The sequence below is a fragment of the Chiloscyllium punctatum genome, chromosome 10, assembly GCF_047496795.1.
Source record: "Chiloscyllium punctatum isolate Juve2018m chromosome 10, sChiPun1.3, whole genome shotgun sequence".
NCBI classification, from domain to species: domain Eukaryota; kingdom Metazoa; phylum Chordata; class Chondrichthyes; order Orectolobiformes; family Hemiscylliidae; genus Chiloscyllium; species Chiloscyllium punctatum.
This window is the reverse complement of record NC_092748.1, coordinates 114,923,614-114,942,255: the sequence shown is the minus strand read 5'-3', so window position 1 is coordinate 114,942,255 and position 18,642 is coordinate 114,923,614. Positions and strand designations below refer to the sequence as shown.

At 46.8% G+C, this 18,642-nt stretch overlaps 1 protein-coding gene across 4 annotated transcripts in view; it reads right to left on the bottom strand.

The window, feature by feature from the left end:
• tmem198ab (transmembrane protein 198ab) overlaps positions 1-18,642 on the bottom strand; it is a 140,339-nt gene that overhangs the window by 30,274 nt on the left and 91,423 nt on the right. The window lies entirely within an intron of this gene.

The following is an 18,642-nucleotide window of genomic DNA, read 5'->3' as shown; positions in this document are numbered from 1 at the left end:
GTGGCACTGGAAAAGCATCTGAGAAACAGGAGACTCGACATTTCAGGCAAAAATCCTTCATCAGGAATGTGGAGGGGGGGAAGGGGGCTGAGAGATAAATAGGAGAGTGGGGGGGTGGGGCTGACGGGAACATAGCTGGGAAGGTGATAGGTAAATGCAGATACGGGGGGGGCGGTGATAGTCATAGGTTGGAGGGCAGGATGGCTGGGGTAAGTAGGAAGGAAGATGGACAGGTAGGTGAGGTTGAACAACTGTCGTCCATGTGCTGTAGGCGATAATGCCATTAAGGAAGGAACTCCAGGATTTTGAGCCAGTGACACTGAAGAAACGGTGATGTATTTCCAAGTCAGGATGGTAAGGGACTCGGAGGAGAACTTGCAGGGGGTGGTATTCCCATGTATCTGCTGCCCTAGGTTGAAATGGTCGCGGGTTTGGAAGATGCTGTCTGAGGATCTTTGGTGAATCTCTGCAGAGCATCTTGTTGGTACAAAAACAGAAATTGCAGGAAAAGCTCAGCAGGTCTAGCAGCATCTGTGGAGAGAAATCAGAGTTAATGTTTTGGATCCAGTTACCCATCCTCAGAACTGTCATTTCTCTCTGATTTCTCTCCACAGATGCTGCCAGACCTGCTGAGCTTTTCCTGCAATTTTTCTCTTTGTTTCTGATTTACAGCATTTGCAGTTCTTTCAGTTTTTATTGTAGATGGTACACACTGCTGCCACTGAGTGTTGGTGGTGGAGGGAGTGGATGTTTGTGGATGTGGTGCCAATCAAGTGGCTGCTTTGTCCTGGATGGTGTTGAGCTTCTTGAGTGTTGTTGGAGCTGCCCCCATCCAGGCAGGTGGGGAGTATTCCATCACACTCCTGACTTGTACCTTGGTGGACGGGTTTTGGGGAGTCAGGAGGTGAGTTACTCGCTGAAGGATTCCCAGCCTATGACCTGCTCTCGTAGCCACGGTGTTTATGTGGCTCGTCCAGTTGAGTTTCTGATCAATGGTAATCCCCAGGATGTTGGAAGCGGGGGATTCAGTGATGGTAACACTGTTGGCGGTTGGCGGTTAGATTGTCTCTTATTGGTGAACGTCATTTCTTGGCATTGGTCTGGTGTGAATGTTGCTTGCCACTTGTCGGCCCAAGCCTGGATATTGTCCAGACCACGTTGCACTTGAATATGGACTGCTTCAGTATCTGAGGAGTCATGAATGGTGCTGAACATTGTGAGAACATCCCCACTTCTGACCTTATGATGAAGGGAAAGTCATTGATGAAGTAGCTGAACATGGTTGGGCCTGGGACACTATCCCGAGATGTCCTGGAGCTGAGCTAACTGACCTCCAATGACCATCACCATCTTCCTATGTGCTCAGTGCAGAGATTGCTCACTGATTCCCAATAATTCCAGTTTTGCCCGGGCTCCTTGATGCCACACTCGGTTGAATGCGGCCTTGATGTCATTAGGGAAGAAGGAAGGCAAATGGAATTATTTCAAAGGGAATGGGATATCAATGTCAGGAGGTTTTGCTGAAAGATTACAAAACACTAGTCAGAACACAACTGGAATACTGTGAACAGTTTTATTGGGAAAAGGCAGGAAAGTGGAGTTGAGGAGGATCAGATCACTCATGAGCTCCTTGAATATTAGAGCTGACTCGATGGGCTGAATGGCCTACTTCTGCTCCTACACCTTCTAGTCTGTACAATGCCCACCGATGTCACTTTAAAAGTGTACCTCGTCCCATGTTGTTCCTGTCCTAGGAGTGTTTGATGGGGACAGTGTAGAGGAAGCTTTACTCTGTAGCCAACCCCGTGCTGTCCCTGTCCTGGGAGTGTTTGATGGGGGGACAGTATAGAGGGAGCTTTATCCTGTGCAATGCACTTTACCCAACACACTTCCTCAATATTTAAACTTGATGTTATGAAATGTATTCCCTATTTTCACCATCAGATGGGCCCCTTGCATCTCAGAGAGGCACTTACTGATCCTGTGAAGTTTGGAAAACACAGCAGGAATCTTTTCCTGTTAAAACCTCCACTCTCAAAAACAGCCATTTCGAATTCTCACAATCTTTAAATAGCTAACATTGACTCTCCCTCCTGGTAAACCATGTGAGAGAGCAGGTTTCACTGATCAGAGCTGTTCTTACTCCGTAATTAATTCATTCGCCAAAGTGTATGCATCTAACACTTGGGAAATCTTTAATTTGTAGACATTTGTGTATATTTGCACAGGTTAATCAAATACAATATTTATCAAATGAGGCTATTTTCATGAAATGAGACAGGAGAGTTGCTCCTTTCCAATGGGAGACATCTAGCATCCAGTTGGGAAAACCTTCCAGAATTTTTTCAGAATAACAAAACCCCTATCTTTATGGGGAAATAAACTTTTAGTTCCATTGTATGGCCTTTGTACAAATCATTACGTTGAACAGTTCAAAGTGGTAGCCATTTTGCATACATCATGTGGAAGAATTAGGAGGCTAATTGGCTTTTCCTAATGGATTCCCAATGTATTCCCCTGGTATGGTAGCAGGCCACTGAGTCCACACTGGTCCTGCAAAGAGCATCCTGTCCCCTACCCTCTCCCTGTAGCCCTGCATTTCCCATGGCTGACCCAATCTAGTCTGCACATCCCTGGACACTATGGGGCAATTTTTGGACACTATGGGGCAATTTCCCTTGGCCAATCCCCCTAATCTGCACATCTTTGGACTGTGGGAAGAAACCCACACAGGCACGAATGTGCAAACTTCACACAGACAGTCGTCTGTGGTGGGAATCGAACCTGGGTCCCTGGCACTGTGAGGCAGCAGTGCTAACCACTGAGCCCCCGGGCTGACAGATGCGAATATTGCTGATTAGGGCAGCGTGTATTGCCCATCCCTCAGAATAAGCCACATTGCTGCGGGTGTAGACAAGGTAAGGCCTGGTCTTGGATCTCTTCCCTCAAGGAGGGAATCAAATTAGCTCTTCCTCCAAACAATCAGCAATGACTTGATGCTCATCAGAATTTTACTGAGCTCAAATTCCATCATCTGCTTGTGGTAGGAGTTGAACCTCAGGTTGACTCTGAGCTGGGTATCTGATTAAAGGTCTAGTGATAATACCACTCAGCCATCGTTACTAACCTGATGGTAGGAGATGTCCTGCCTTTCTCTGAATGTTCTTTATTGCCTTTACTGATAACTGTTATTCCCTTTGAGGCCGTGGGTCAGAACGTGATTGGCCAGGCTGGTTCCCAACCTTCTGATTTATCGGCACATGAGGCTGGAAGTCCCACAATGCAGTGGGACCGGAGGCAGGATTTGCTTCCTTGGTCTTCCTTCTCTGCCAACATGCTGCCTCATCACCAAGGTGATGGCACATTCACAGCACAACAGACATGTCATCATCACTTTGAATGACAGGTAGTGAGCTCCTCCCACTCAATACTTTCCAATACTGCTGTGCTTCAAAGAGTGACTCAAAATGCCTTTGTGGCCTTTTTGTTGGTGTCTCTTGGAACACTGGGAGTTGAGGAAGGAGACCACAGGAGCAGAAGTAGGCCATTCTGACCATCGGGTGTGTTCCACCATTCAATGATCATGGCTGATCTGATCATCCTCAACTCCACTTTCCTGCCTTTTCCTCCATAAGCATCGATTCCCTTCCTGATTAAAAACCTGTCCATCTTAGCCCTGAATATACTGAGTGACCCAGCCTTAACAGCCCTATGTGGGAAAGAATTCCACAGATTCCCTTCCCTCTGAGACAAGAAATTCCTCCCCATCTCTGTCTTAAAGGGGTGACCCTTTATGCTGAGACAATACCCTCTGGTCCTAGATTCTCTCTCTTCCTGCATCTACACTGGCAACTCCCCAAAGCATCTTGTATGGACCGGATCTGGTGGGTGGGAGGGCTGGTGACCATCCAATGAATTTGCATTTGCAGGAGTTTTGCCTGAATGCTGGTAGGAGCAGACTTCAAGAAGATGATTGGCATTTGGTTAACTCCTAAAGAACAGGCAGCTTGGTGGGGGACTCTACTTTTACTGTGAATTTGACAGCACCTCACTTATGGAATACCAACTCTGGTTGAAGACGTTCCAGGTGGTTTTGTCACATGATACTCCCCCACCATCCCCTCACCATTCCCCATTCATATTCCCATTGGTCCCATCCTCCTCCTGCCAATTAGACACTGGGAAAGACTACTTCCTGATTGGTCGAGTCAATCCAACAGTCTTTTCTCTTCCATTTCCAACTCCATTTTTTTAAAATCACTTAGCAGCGGAAGTGTTATAAGAAGGTGGTTCACCTTTTTTTAAAATTCCCTGTCCTCGGTTGTCTGGAAGATTAATCTTTGATTCTTGGAGACAGTCGGACAGAGCTGGAGTGTTTGGGAATGTTATTCTCAAATCTAGAATGCCTGCCTGGTCCTTGGATGGTTTAAGACCAGAGTCTACAGGCCCTCAAGCAAGTATGAAGGTGCACCCTGATACTCTCAGTTAAGGTGAGAGTATGTTTGTGTGTGTGTGTGTGTAAGAGAATGTGTGTGAGCGTGACAGAGAGAGTCTGTGTGTGTATGTGAGAGAGAGAGTCTCTGTGAAAGAACCTATCTGTGTGTGTGAGACAGTCTGTGTGCGTGTGTGTGTGCGCGCGCGTATGTGTGCATGCGTGTGTGTGTGTACGTGTGTGCCTGTATACGTGTGTGTGTATATGTGTGTGCGTACGTGTGTGTATATTTGTGTGTGTGTATATATTTGTGTGTGTGTGTATACGTGTTTGTATGCGTGTGTATATTTGTGTGTGTATATTTGTGTGTGAGTGTGTGCGCGTATTTGTGTGTGTGTGCATGTATGTGTATATTTGTGTGTGTATGCGTGCGTGTGTATGTGTGTGTGCATATTTGTGTGCGTGTGTATATTTGTGTGTGTGTACGTGTGTGTGAGTGTGTGTAGTTGTGTGTGTATAATTGTGTGTGCGTGTATATTTGTGGGTCTGCGTATATATTTGTGTGTGTGTGCGTGTGTGTGTATATTTGTGTGTGCGTGTGTGTGTATATTTATGTGAGTGTGTGCGTGTGCATGTGTGTGTGCGTATGTGTGTGTGTGTACGTGTGCGTGCATATGTGTGTGTGCGTGTGTACGTGTGCATGTGTATTTGTGTGTGCGTGTACGTGTGTGCGTGTGTGTATATATTTGTGTGTGTGTATGTACGTGTGTGTGTGCGTGTGTATGTGCGTGTGTATTTGTGTGCACGTGCATGTGCGTGTGCATGTGTGTGTGTGAGTGTGTTTGTGAGTGTGTGTGTGAGGGTGCATGTGTGTGTGTATATTTATGTGGTGTGTACGTGTGCATGCATGTGTTAGTGTGTGAGTGTGAGTGAGTGTGTGTGAGCGTGTGTACGTGTGTGTGTACGTGTTCGCATGTGTGCCCGTGTGTGTGTGTGTGTTCGTGTGTGTGTGTGTGCGCCCGTGTGTGTATGTGTGTGTGTTCAGTTGCTGACACATTTGTGTCTGAGTCACTCCCCACCTCTTCCCCTGGTACATCGATGACTGTATCGGCGCCACCTCATGCTCCCGTGAGGAGGTTGAGCAATCCATCAACTTCACCAACACATTCCACCCCAACCTTAAATTCACCTGGACCATGTCTGACACCTCTCTCTCCTTCCTGGACCTCTCCATCTCCATCAACGGTGACCGACTCAACACACTGACATCTTCTACAAACCCACCAACTCCCACAGCTACCTGGACTACACCTCCTCCCACCCTATCTCCTGCAAAAATGCCATCCCGTATTCCCAATTCCTCCGCCGTATCTGCTTCCAGGAGGACCAGTTCCACCACAGAACACACCAGATGGCCTCCTTCTTTAAAGACCGCAATTTCCCTTCCCACAATGATGCCCTCCAGCGCATCTCATCCACTTCCTACACCTCTGCCTTCAAACCCCACACTTCCAACCGCAACAAGGACAAAACCCCCCTGGTGCTCACCTTGCACCCCAACAACCTCTGCATACACCAAATCCTCCTCCGCCAATTCCACCGCCTACAAACGGACCCCATCACCAGGGAAATATTTCCCTCCCCACCCCTTTCTGCCTTCCGCAAAGACTGTTCCCTCCGTGACTACCTGGTCAGGTCCACACCCCCAACAACCCACACTCCCACCTTCCCTGGCACCTTCCCCTGCCACTGCAGGAATTGCAAAACCAGCGCCCACACCTCCTCTCTCACCTCCATCCAAGGCCCCAAAGGAGCCTTCCACATCCATCAAAGTTTTACCTGCACATCCACTAATATCATTTATTGTATCCGTTGCTCCCGTTGCGTTCTCCTCTACATTGGGGAGACTGGACGCCTCCTAGCACAGCACTTCAGGGAACATCTCCAGGATGTTCGGTCCCGTGGCCAAACACTTCAACTCCCCCTCCCACTCTGCCGAGGACATACAAGTCCTGGGCCTCCTCCACTGCCACTCACCCATCACCAGACGCCTGGAGGAAGAACGCCTCATCTTCCACTTCGGGACCCTCTAAGCTCAGGGCATCAATGTGGACTTCACCAACCTCCTCATTTCCCCTCCCCCCACTTTACCCCAGTTCCAACCTTCCAGCTCAGCACTGTCCCCATGACCTGTCCCACCTGCCAATCTCCCTTTCCACCTATCCACTCCACCCTCCTCTCTGACCTATCACATTTACCCTCCATCCACCTATTGCACTCTCAGCTATCTAACCTCCAGCCCCACCCCCGTACCATTTATCTCTCCACCCCCAAGGCTCCCAGCCTCATTCCTGATGAAGGACTTTTGCCCGAAATGTTGATTTTCCTGCTGTTAAGATGCAGCCTGGCCTGCTGTGCTTTTCAAGCAACACACTCTCGACTCATGAGATCATGAGTTCAAGTCCCAGTTGAGGTGACACGCCCAGTGCAGTACTGTGGGAATGCTGCTCTGTCTTCCTGATTAAATGTGAAACCAAGCTTGCTGTCAGCTGTGGGTAAAGAAGGTCCCATTGCTCTTATTTTTGAAGAGAAACTGATGAGGTGATCTCCCCTCTGTCCTTCACCAACACTTATCCCTCAACTAACATCGTGAAAACCCTCATCTCACAAAGCAATTCTCCATCTTGACTTTCAAATGTTCACAGAATCCCCACTGCGTGGAAAGAGGCCATTCAGCCCATTGAATCTGTGCTGTCCCTCTGAGGAGCATCCCAAGTTCCAGTGCCTCACCCTATCCCCACATTTCCCATAGCTAACCCACCTAGCCTACACATCCCCGATCACTAATGGGCAATTTCCCATGGCCAATCCACCCTAACCTGCACATCTTTGGGTTTTGGGAGGAAACCCACGCAGACACGGGGAGAACGTGCAAACTCCACACAGACAGTTGCCCGAGGCTGGAATTGAACCCGGGTCCCTAGTGCTGTGAGGCAGCAGTGCTAACCACTAAGCCACCGTGCTGCTCCCCATCTCTGTCCTCAACAATATTTTTCTCAACTCATTCATGGGATGTGGACATTGCTGGCTGGCCCAGCATTTATTGCCTGTCCCTAGTTGCCCTTTAAGAAGGTAGTAATGAGCTGCTTTCTTGAACTGCTGCAGCCCACAATGCCTTGACGGAGGGAATTCTGGGATTTTGACCCAACGACTGTGAAGGAACATAGTCAGGGTGGTGAATGGCTTGGAGGGGAACTTGCAGGGGGTGGTGTTCCCATGTATCTGCTGTCATTCTAGATGGAAGTGGGTTTGGAAGGTGCTGTCATTGGAGACTTGGCAAGACGGTATGGTGCACGTTTTGGGGCAGAAAGTTCCAGATTCCATTCCCCCTTTTTGTGAGGAAGTGGTTCCTGAATGGCCTGCCTGGAATGTTAATGATCTGGCCCTAGTTCCAGACTCCCCCTACCAGATCGTCTACTGATCAATGGGTCTGGATAGGATGCTGTTTGGAAGGTTGGTGTAGACTCAATGGGCTGAATGGCCTGCCTCCACGTTGTAGGGATTCTATGATTCTAAACCTGTTGGAATACACGGTCAGCCAATGCAGGACTATTGTGGCACTGTGATAGTGTCCCTACCTGAGAGTGAGAAGGCATGAGTTCAAATCCCACCTGCTCCAGCTGTGTGTTAAACCTCCCTGAAGATGCTGATTAGGAAAGTAGCGCTGAGCCTTGTGCATGGGACCTTTCCTCAGCTTCAAGTGAGTGCCTGCATTCCACCTCCACACTCTCGCACACAAGGGGTTAAAGTCTGGATCACTGTCAAACCCAGCTGCAGCTAACCCATTGGAAATGATTGTGAAATGTAAGGCAGCAGTGCACTGCTTTCATTTACTGGCACTTCACTGTAACAGGAGCGATCCCAGGGGAGCCCTCCGTTATTACATTGCCATAGCAACAGCAAATGGTTGAAGGTTCTTTTGAAATAACCAGTCCAATATCCAGCAGCTTGAACCAGGTGCTCTGTGGAGAGAGCTGTGTTGCAGAGAAACCTCTCTGATCCTGCAGTCTCTGAAACAGAGTGACCCCATTGGAGGGTTCTCCCCTGGGTTTTCAGGAATGCCCCCAAAATTCTGCTGCCCTTGTCCTAATTTGTATCCGATCACACTCTCCGCTTGCCCTGGGCACACCGATCCATTCCCGTTTCCTTGTCCAAAATACCTTGATATTAAAATTCTCACCGCTGTTTACAAAGCCCACAATGGCCCTGTCTATCTCTGTATCCCTGGGCCCAATCGACACATCGTGTCTGTGTCGACTCTCTGAGCATTTTAACTCAGTGCTAATCTCTTGCCTTTATCTCCCTCATCATGCAATTTGCTTGTATTAACATGTGCAGGAGGGTGAGCTGTGAGGGAGAGTGTAGAGATACTTCAGTGTGATTTGGACACGTTCAAGTGATGAGTAAATGCACAGCACACTTGGTATGATGTGGATGAGTGGGAGGCCATCCACCTCCTGAATGAGAAACAGGAAGGCGATAGATTAGGAAATAGGAAATGTATCTAGACTTGGGTATCTTTGTAAGTCACGGAGTCATACAGAACAGAAACAGTCCCTTCGGTCCACCCAGTCCATGCTGACCATGTTCCCAAACAAACTAGTCCCAACTCCCTGCTCCTGGCCCATATCCCTCCAAACCTTCCCTATTCATGAACTTATCCAAATGTTTTTAAATGTTGTAACTGTACCCACAGCCACCACTTCCTCTGGCAGCTCCTTTCACACACGAACCACTCTCTTTGTAAAAAAAGTTGTCCCTTAGGTCATTTTCAAATCTTTCTCCTCTCACCCGAACAAAATGCCCCCAGTTTTGAAATCCCCCACCCTACGGAAAAGACACCTGCCATTCACCTTATCGCAGCCCCTCAAGATTTTATGAACCTCCATTATGTCACTCCTCAGCCTCCTGCTCTACAGTGATAAAAGTCCCAGCCTCTCCTTATAACTCAAATCCTCCATTACTGGCAACATTCTGGTAAATCTCTTCTGAACTCTCTCCGGTGTAATAATATCCTTCTTATAACAGGCTGACCAGAACTGCACACAGTACTCTGTAAGAGGCCTCACCAACGTCCTGCACAACCTCAACATGACTTCCTAACTCCTGTATTCAAAGGGCTGAGAAATGAAGGCAACTGTACCAAAGATGCTGAAGTAAGTATTTCCTTTTACCAAGTGCTTTGAAGCTAGACAGCAACACATCCACCTAAAACAGATTTCTATCTTTCGCCGTTAGTTGGTCAGTTTTGACAATCACTGAGGAACAGGAAGAAAAAATTCAACAGATGACATTAGATACATGTAGAACGATAAAGGAAAATGGAGGCCATTTGGCCCATGGCTCCTGTGCTTACTCTCGCCTAGTGTGATCCAATGTAGGCCACTGACTTACCCTTTCCCACATTTCCACATATATCTATCCTGTAAATACTCAATCCACTTTTGAAGTTACTGCTGAATCTCAAACCCAGGAATTACATTCTGGAATACCACAAATTCGCTGCATGAATTGTTTCTTGATGTTGCTCACACAAAAGAAAAGCACTGCAGGTTTGATTAGATTAGTTCATTATGGATGTGAACCTTATTTGGCATTTGATGCCTGTCCCTCATCCCCCTGGTACTCCACATGTTGTTGGGACACTTCAGAGGGCAGTTAAGAGTCATTGACATTCCTGTGGGTCTGGGGTCATATGTCGGCCAGACCAGGTAAGGATGGCACATTTCCTTCAATGAACAGCATTAATGAACCAGATTGTTTTTTACAACAATCTCACGAACAAAAAAAACAAAAGTGGGCCACTCAGCCCTTCGAGCCTGCTCCCCCATTCAATAAGATCGTGGCTGATCTGATTTTGACCTCAACTCCACAGTCCTGCGCATCTCCGATAATCTTCCATCCTCTTGGTCATCAAAAGTCTACCCACTTCTGTCTTCAAAAACGTTTAAAGATTCTGCATCCACTGCCTTTTGAGGACAGGAATTCCAAAGACTCACAACCCTCTGAGAGAGAGAAGTGTTTCCTCATCTCCAGTATGTTTGAAATATAGAATCCATACGGTGATATGGAAGGAGATCATCAGCTCATTGAGGCGAAAGTGGGTGCTGCAGATTCTTTAGAGTGGTGCTGGAAAAGCACAGCAGGTCAGGCAGCATCCGAGGAGCAGGAAAATCAATGTTTCGGGCAGGAGCCCTTCATCAGGAATAAGGCTGGGAGCCTTGATGGTGGAGAGATAAATGGGAGGGGGGAGGGGGGGTGGGGCTGAGGAGAAGGCAGCTGAGAGTGCAATCATCTCATTGAGTCTGCACTACACTGACCCCTCCAAACAGCATCCCACTCCATCTCTACATTCCCCATGGCTAACCCATACATCTTTGGACCGTAGGAAGAAACCCACACAGACACAGGGAGAACATGCAAACTCCACATCGACAGTCTCCCGAGGCTGGAATCAAACCTGGGTCCCTGGTGTTGTGAGGTAGTAGTGCTAACCGTTGTCCCACCCCACTACAGCATCTGGTTCTAGATTTTCCCACAAGAGAAAGCCTCCTTTCTACATCCATCTGGCCAAGTCCCCTCAAGATCTTATCTGTTTCAATTAAGTCACCACTGACTCTTGCAAACTCCAGGGGATACAGACCCAGCGTTTGCTCATGACGCAGTCCACTCATTCCAGGGATTAGTCTAGTAGACCTTCTCTGAACTGCTCCCAAGATGTTAACATCCTTCTGTCAGTACACTGATCAGTCCGGTACACAATCAGCAGTTCATGGTCACTATGCTTGAGGCCACCTGGCTCCTGGCCCTGTGACAGTACCACTCTGTCAACATCACCCCTGGCTAAAGTAAATCTGAAACCAAAACAGAATTTGCAGGGAATGCTGTGTGTCCAACACATTCAGTGTGGAGAGATCAGCGGTTAGTATTTCTGTTTGTATAAAAAAAAGTAGAGTCATACAGCACAGAAACAGACCCCTCCTTCGGTCCAACCAGTCCTTGCCGACCATAATCCCAAACTGAACCAGCTCCACCTGCCTGCTCCTGGTCCATATCCCTCCAAATGTTTCTTATTCATGAACTTCCCAACATGTCTTTTAAATGTTGTAACTGAACCCACGTTCACCACTCCTTCAAGAGGTTCACTCCACATGCAGATCGTACAATGTGTTCCAGTTCTGATAGTCATTGACTTGAAATGTTAACTGTTCCCCTCTCCTCAGATGTTGCCAAGATTTGCTGGGTTTCTGCAGCACTCTGTTTTGATTCACAATCTCACCTCTGGTCAAGGTTCTGATAAGCTTCATTCTGTGTCACCCCTTGGTTACAGACTTCCTGTCCGCTGGTAACAATTTCTGCTTATTCACCTGAATCAAAGTCTCTCCTGGTTTTGAATGATCCTATTAAATCGCTCCTTAATCTTAGAAAAAGATAGAATCATAGAGATCTAAAGCACAGGAAAAGGCCCTATGGCCCATCAAATCTGTGCTAGTCAAAAACAACCACCTAAGAGTTTTAATCCCATTTTCCAGCACATGGACTATAGCCTTCTATACCTTGTACACACCTAAATCTTTCATCAACGTGCTGAGGGTTTCTGCCTGTCCCACCCTTACAGACAGTCAGTTCCAGATCCCCACCACCCTCTAAGTGAAAAAATGTTTCCTCACATCTCCTCAAAACCTCCTGCCCTTTACATTAACTCAGTGCCCCCTGATTATTGATCCCCCTACCAAGGGGAAAGATTTCTTCCTCTCTCTGCCCACCATACTTTTATCCATCTCAATCATGTCCCCACGCAGTCTCCTCTGCTCCGAGGAAAACAAACCCAGTCTGTCCAATAATCATCCCTATGCCCTCGTGAATGCAGAATTAGCTGCCACTGGTTACTTGCAGTCTGTCTCTCTAGTGTCTGTCCACCATCTATAAGACACAAGTCAGGAGTGTGATGGAATTCTCCCCACTTGCCCTGGATGAGGGCAGCTCCAACAACACTCAAGAAGCTCGACACCATCCAGGACAAAGCAGCCGCTTGATTGGCACCACATCCACAAACATCTACTCCCTCCACCACCAACACTCAGTAGCAGCAGTGTGTACTATCTACAAGATGCCCTGCAGAAACTCACCAAAGATCCTCAGACAGCACCTTCCAAACCCACAATGTCCACCAGCTACAGGGAGAGGTGTATGGCAGAACCATGTGTTGCAGGTTTCCTTCCAAGCCTCACTCCAGCCTCACTCAGAAGTGTATCGCTGTTCCTTTTGTGTGGCTGGGTCAAACTCCTGCAGCTCCCCAAGCCGAGATTGCTGTGGTTCAAGAAGGCAGCTCACCACCAACTTCTCAAGGGCAATTAGAGCCGCAATGTAACTCATACACACCCTGTACTAATTACAGGAGCATCAATGTAGAAAGACATCATTTAGTCTCAACATTCCATCTCGGTTCTGGGAAAGCCTTTTAAATCCAAACTGCGTGATTCCTTTGTTCGTTCCTTCCATTGCTTGATTAATTATTATTTTAGATATCTGTGACCTTTCCTTCCATTTACAGGACCCCGACCACTATGTCCTGGGCAATTAGGAACGAGCAACAAGTTCTGGTCCAGCCAGCTATGCCCACGTCCAATATTAGACAATAGACAATAGGTGCAGGAGTAGACCATTCAGCCCGTCGAGCCAACACCACCATTCATTATGATCATGGCTAAGCTCCTTCCTGCAGAGAAAAGCTACACAGGGAGAAGCTGGTTAGGTGGGATTGACCCAGGGAAGCAGTTTAATGAGGTTCATTGCCTGGTCTAATTTTGAGAGGTTCTGTTGGATACTTTGCTCTCATAGTTCTTATGCTGTCAGTTCTCCAGTCTTTAAACTTAAGAAATATGAAGAGGAGGAGGCCATCCAGCCCCTCGAATCTGCTCCTCCTTTAATACGACCATGGCTGATCTCCTCTCAGCCTCAACTCCACTTTCCTTCCCACTCTCCGTGAACCTTTAACCCATTCCTATTTAAAACCTGTCCATCTCCTGCATTAATTTACTCAGTGTCCCAGCATCCACCGCACTCTGGGGGAGTGAATTCCACAGATTCACGACCCTTTGAGAGAAGTATTTCCTTCCAATCTCAGTTCTGGATCAACTAACCTCAAGCCTGAAGGTATGACCTCTCGTTCCAGATTACCCAACATGAGAAAACATCCTCTCTCCATCTACTGTGTCAATCCCCTTTAGCATCTTATAGACTGAAGGGCAATCTCCTCTCATTCTTCCAAAATCCAGAAAATATAGGCCTTAGTTATGGCATTAACATGGTTACTGGACAATAATGGGAAAGGGAATATCTTATCAACACATAGAACATAGAATAGTACACTTCAGCCCATCATGTCTGCACTGACCATGATGCCATTATTAATTAACCCCATCTGCCAGCTCATGGTCTGTATCTCACTATTCCCCACCTGTTCTTGTGTCTGCCTAAATGCCTCTTAAACGTTGCTATTGTAACCTCTCTTCTCTTACCTCCCCTTGGCAGCACATTCCAAGCACCTACCACCATGTGTAAAAACATTTGCCTCACACATCTCCCTTAAACCTCTCCCCTCTCACGTTAAACCTCTGTCCCCTAGTATTTGACATTCCCACCCTGGGAAAAAGACTCTGACTATCCACCCTACCCAGGCCTCTCATAATGTTCTTGACTTCTATCAGGATGCCCCTCAGCCTCCAACGCTCTAGCGAAACAATCCGTGTTTGTCCACCCTCTCCTTGTAGCTAATACACTCCAATCCAGACAACACCCTGGTAAACCTCTTCTGCACTCTCTCCAAAGCCTCCATAAGGTGTGGTGACCAGAACTGCACATATTACTCCAAATGTGGTCAAACTAAAGTCTTATATAGCTGCAACATGACTCGCCAACTTTTATACTCAATAAAGATAAGCAATGCTATACACCTTCTTTATTACCTTATGCACTTGTATTGTTACTTTCAGGAAACTATGTATCTGCACAAGGTCCCTCTGTATATCAATACTCCCAAGGGTCCTGCCATTTACTCTATAATACCTTCTTGAAATTGATCTCAAAATACATCACCTCACACTTATCTGGATTAAACTCCATCTAAATTTCTCCACCCAACTATCAAACTGGCCTTTTTCCTGGTGTATCCTTTGAGAGTCTCCCTCACTATCCACATTCCACTATTTTTTGTCATCTGCAAACTCGCTCATCAGACCAGCTACATTTTCATCCAAATCATTTTTATACGTTGCAAACATCAGAGGTCCTGGCAGAACTTCATTAGTCAGAGACATCGACTTCCCTCTGTCACCTACAACCAAGTTGATGGCAGATGAGAAACTGAGAGACGAAGAATCCTCAAAGTTAAAGAGATATTGCCACAAATAAAGTTGTGGAAATCATACAGCTCTGAGGTAAGATCAGAGCGGTGCTGGAAAAGCACAGGAGGTCAGGCAGCGTCTGAGGAGCAGGAAAATCGATGCTTCGGGCAAAAGCCCTTCATCAGGAATCCTGCTCCTCGGATGCTGCCTGACCTGCTGTGCTTTTCCAGCACCGCTCTAATCTTGACTCTGATCTCCAGCATCTGCGGTCCTCACTTTTGCCCAGCTCTCAGGTAAGTCAATCGGCCCATCATGTTTTGTGACAGCTCCTTCAAACTGTGATGTAATGACTCCCACTCTTATCCCAAACCCCTCTCTACTCTCCCAGTTCCACAATCAGATGGCAGGACTGAAGATTTATAAATTAGGAAGCAATTAGCTAGGAGGTTCAAAGAATAAGCCACGATGTTCTGAATTAGAAGGGTTGTCCAGATCTAGGAGAATCATTTAGACTTAATGACGTCTTTTTACATTGATGCTCCTGTAATTAGGGCAGGTTCACTACCATTTATATTGCAGCTCTAATTAGCATTAAATATTAGTCTGGAACTGTTTTCTGCAATGTGGGGGCTGATTGTGCTTTATTAAATGTGCAAGGAAATGCAATTTAAAAATCCTCTAAAATCTAAATAGCATCTCCCTTTTTGAAGTAGGTGACTATTTAGCTGTTGGTTGGGGCTTGATCAGTAGAAAATAGGAGCAGGAGGAGGCCATTCTGCCCCTGCAGCCTGTTCTGCTATGCACCATGATCATCCAACTCAGTCCCCTATTCCCACTTTCTCCCTATACATTTTAATCTCTTTAGCCCCAAGATGATATCTGGCAGGCATGGATGAGTTGCACTGAAGGGTCTTGATTTGGAGACGCTGGTGTTGGACTGGGGTGGACAAAGTTAAAAATCACACAACACCAGGTTATAGTCCAACAGGTTTAATTGGAAGCACTAGCTTTCGGAGCGCTGCTCCTTCATCAGGTAGTTGTCTCCACAACTACCTGATGAAGGAGCGACGCTCCAAAAGCTAGTGCTTCCAAATAAACCTGTTGGACTATAACCTGGTGTTGTGTGATTTTTAACTGAAGGGTCTGTTTCCACACTGTACGTCTCTATGACTTTATAAGTGCTGCTTGAAAACACATAATGCTTTGGTCTCAACCGCTTTCTATGACTGAGAATTTCCCAGGCTCCCCACTCTCTGGGTGAAGACGTTTCTCCTCAGTCAGCCCAAAATGGCCCACCCTATATCCTCAGGCTGTGACCCCCTGGTTAGTTGATCCAGAACTGAGATTGGAAGGAAATACTTCTCTCAAAGGGCAAGGGGTAGATGTAGGGATATGGGTGGTTACATCACACTGTAAAGGATATGTCATTTTGGAGTGTCTATGCCCTGGTCAAAGTCATCAGGAGGAATTCTGTTAAATAGGCTTGTGTAAACTTGAATGAAACCAAACCCCTTATCCTATCATGCCCAATATACGTAGCCCCACAGGGGTCAGTTAGCTCAGTTGGCTGTACAGCTAGTTTGCAACGTTGAGTGTGGGTTCAGTTCCCGCACTGGCAGAGGATTTGAGCTTTTTAACCTCTTCCTGTGCCTGAGGTGTGGTGACTTTCAACTTAGATCGTCATCAGTTGTCTCTCTCTTTCTCTTTCTCTAATGAGACAGCAGCCCAATTGTCTGGGAAGACTATGGCGGCCTTACATTTGCTTTGCATAATTCCAATAAACCTTTCCCATTCTACAAAATCCCATATTTGACCCAAACCACTTCCCATACATTGCAATCGTATATAATCCCAAATGGACCCAACCCTTTACATTCATTCTTATTATAACATTCCCAGTAATGAAACCGTTAGACTATAAAGTGTAGGTGCAGAACTTGACCATTTGGCCCATCAGGTCTGAAGGGTAGCATAGTCTCTCAGTGGTTAGCACTGCAGCCTCACAGCACCAGGGACCCAGGTTCGATTCCAGCCTCGGGCAACTGTCTATGTGGAGTTTGCACATTGTCTGCCTGGATTTCCTCCCACAGTCCAAAGATGTGCAGGTCAGGTCAGGAAGACACGGGGAGAATGTGCAAACTCCACACAGATAGTCACCCAAGGCTGGAAATGAACCTGGGTCCCTGGCGCTGTGAGGCAACAGCGCTAACCTTTGAGCCTGTTCTTATAAATTCTGTCTCTGTGTGTCAGTGTTCCCTCAGTCTGGCAGCATTGCTTCAGTGTGGGAAGGTGGCATCAATGCAGGAATGGTGCTCAATCTGGGAATGCTGTTAAAAGTCTGGGAATGCAGCTGAGTCTTAGCCAAAGAGTCCAGTTGCTGGGAGCTAATTTCGGGAATCAGAAGACTGTGTGGGCATTCACCTAGCAACATGACCAGCCCAGACGGGAACTGGAACTGTCCACTCGCTCCCAGTAGGATTAGGTTGTCAGGGCAAGAGAGATTATTTGAATTCTTTTAACTGTTTGGGAGCTGAGCAGCTAATGTTCTGTATCTCTGCTAAAAATCACACAACATCAGGTTATAGTCCAACAGGTTTACTTGGAAGCACTAACTTTCAGAGCGCTGTTCCTTCATCAGGTGGTTGTGGAGAATAAGATTGTAAGGCACAGAATTTATCGCAAAAATTTACAGTGTGATGTAACTGAAATTATACATTGAAATTGATTGTCTTACAACCTTATTCTCCACAACCACCTGATGAAGGAGCAGCACTCTGAAAGCTAGTGCTTCCAATTAAACCTGTTGGATTATAACCTGGTGCTGTGTGATTTTTAACTTTGTCCACCCCAGTCCAACACCGGCATCTCCAAATCATGACTGTACCTCTGCCGCTGTGTATGTGCTCAGCAAAACTGGGGGCGTTGAGAAATTTCAGGCAAAGGGAAGACACTGCAGAAAATTGGGAATATTGTCCATGCTGACTGTTTCCAGCACAGTACTGAGGGAGTGCTAGACTATCAGAGCAACCAAATCTCACATAAGGCGTTAAGCCAAGGCCAAGCCTACCCTCTCAGGTGGTAGTAAAAGATTCACTGACACTCTTTTCAAGAAGAACATAAATGATTTGGGTGTGAACAGAGGAGCTATGGTTAGTAAGTTTGCAGATGGCACCAAAATTGGAGATGTAGTGGACAGCGAAGAAGGTTACCTCAGAATACAACAGGATCTGGACCAGAAGGGCCAATGGGCCGAGGAATAGCAGACGGAGTTTAATTTAGACAAATGTGAGGTGGTGCATTTTGGAAAGGCAAATCAGGACAGGACTTATACACTGAATGGTAAGGTCCTGGGGAATGTTGCTGAACAAAGAGACCTTAGAGTGCAGGTTCATAGTTACTTGAAAGTGGAGTTGCATGTAGATAGGAAGGTAGTGTTTGGTATGCTTTCCTTTATTAGTCAGAACACTGAGTATAGGGGTTGGGAGGTCATGTTGCAGCCTACAGGACGTTGGTTAGGACACTTTTGCAATATTTTGTGCAATTTTGGTTTCCCTGCTGTCAGAAAGATGTTGTGAAACTTGAAAGAGTTCAGAAAAGACTTACAGGACATTATCAGGGTTGGAGGGTTTGAACTATAGGGAGAGGCTGAACAGGCCGGGGCTGTTTTCCCTGGAGCATTGGAGGCTGAGGGGTGACCCTGTAGAGGGTTTACAAAATCATAAGGGTGATGGATAGGATAAATAGACAAGGTCTTCTCCCTGTGGAGGGGAGTCCAGAACTAGAGGGCATAGGTTTAGGGTGAGA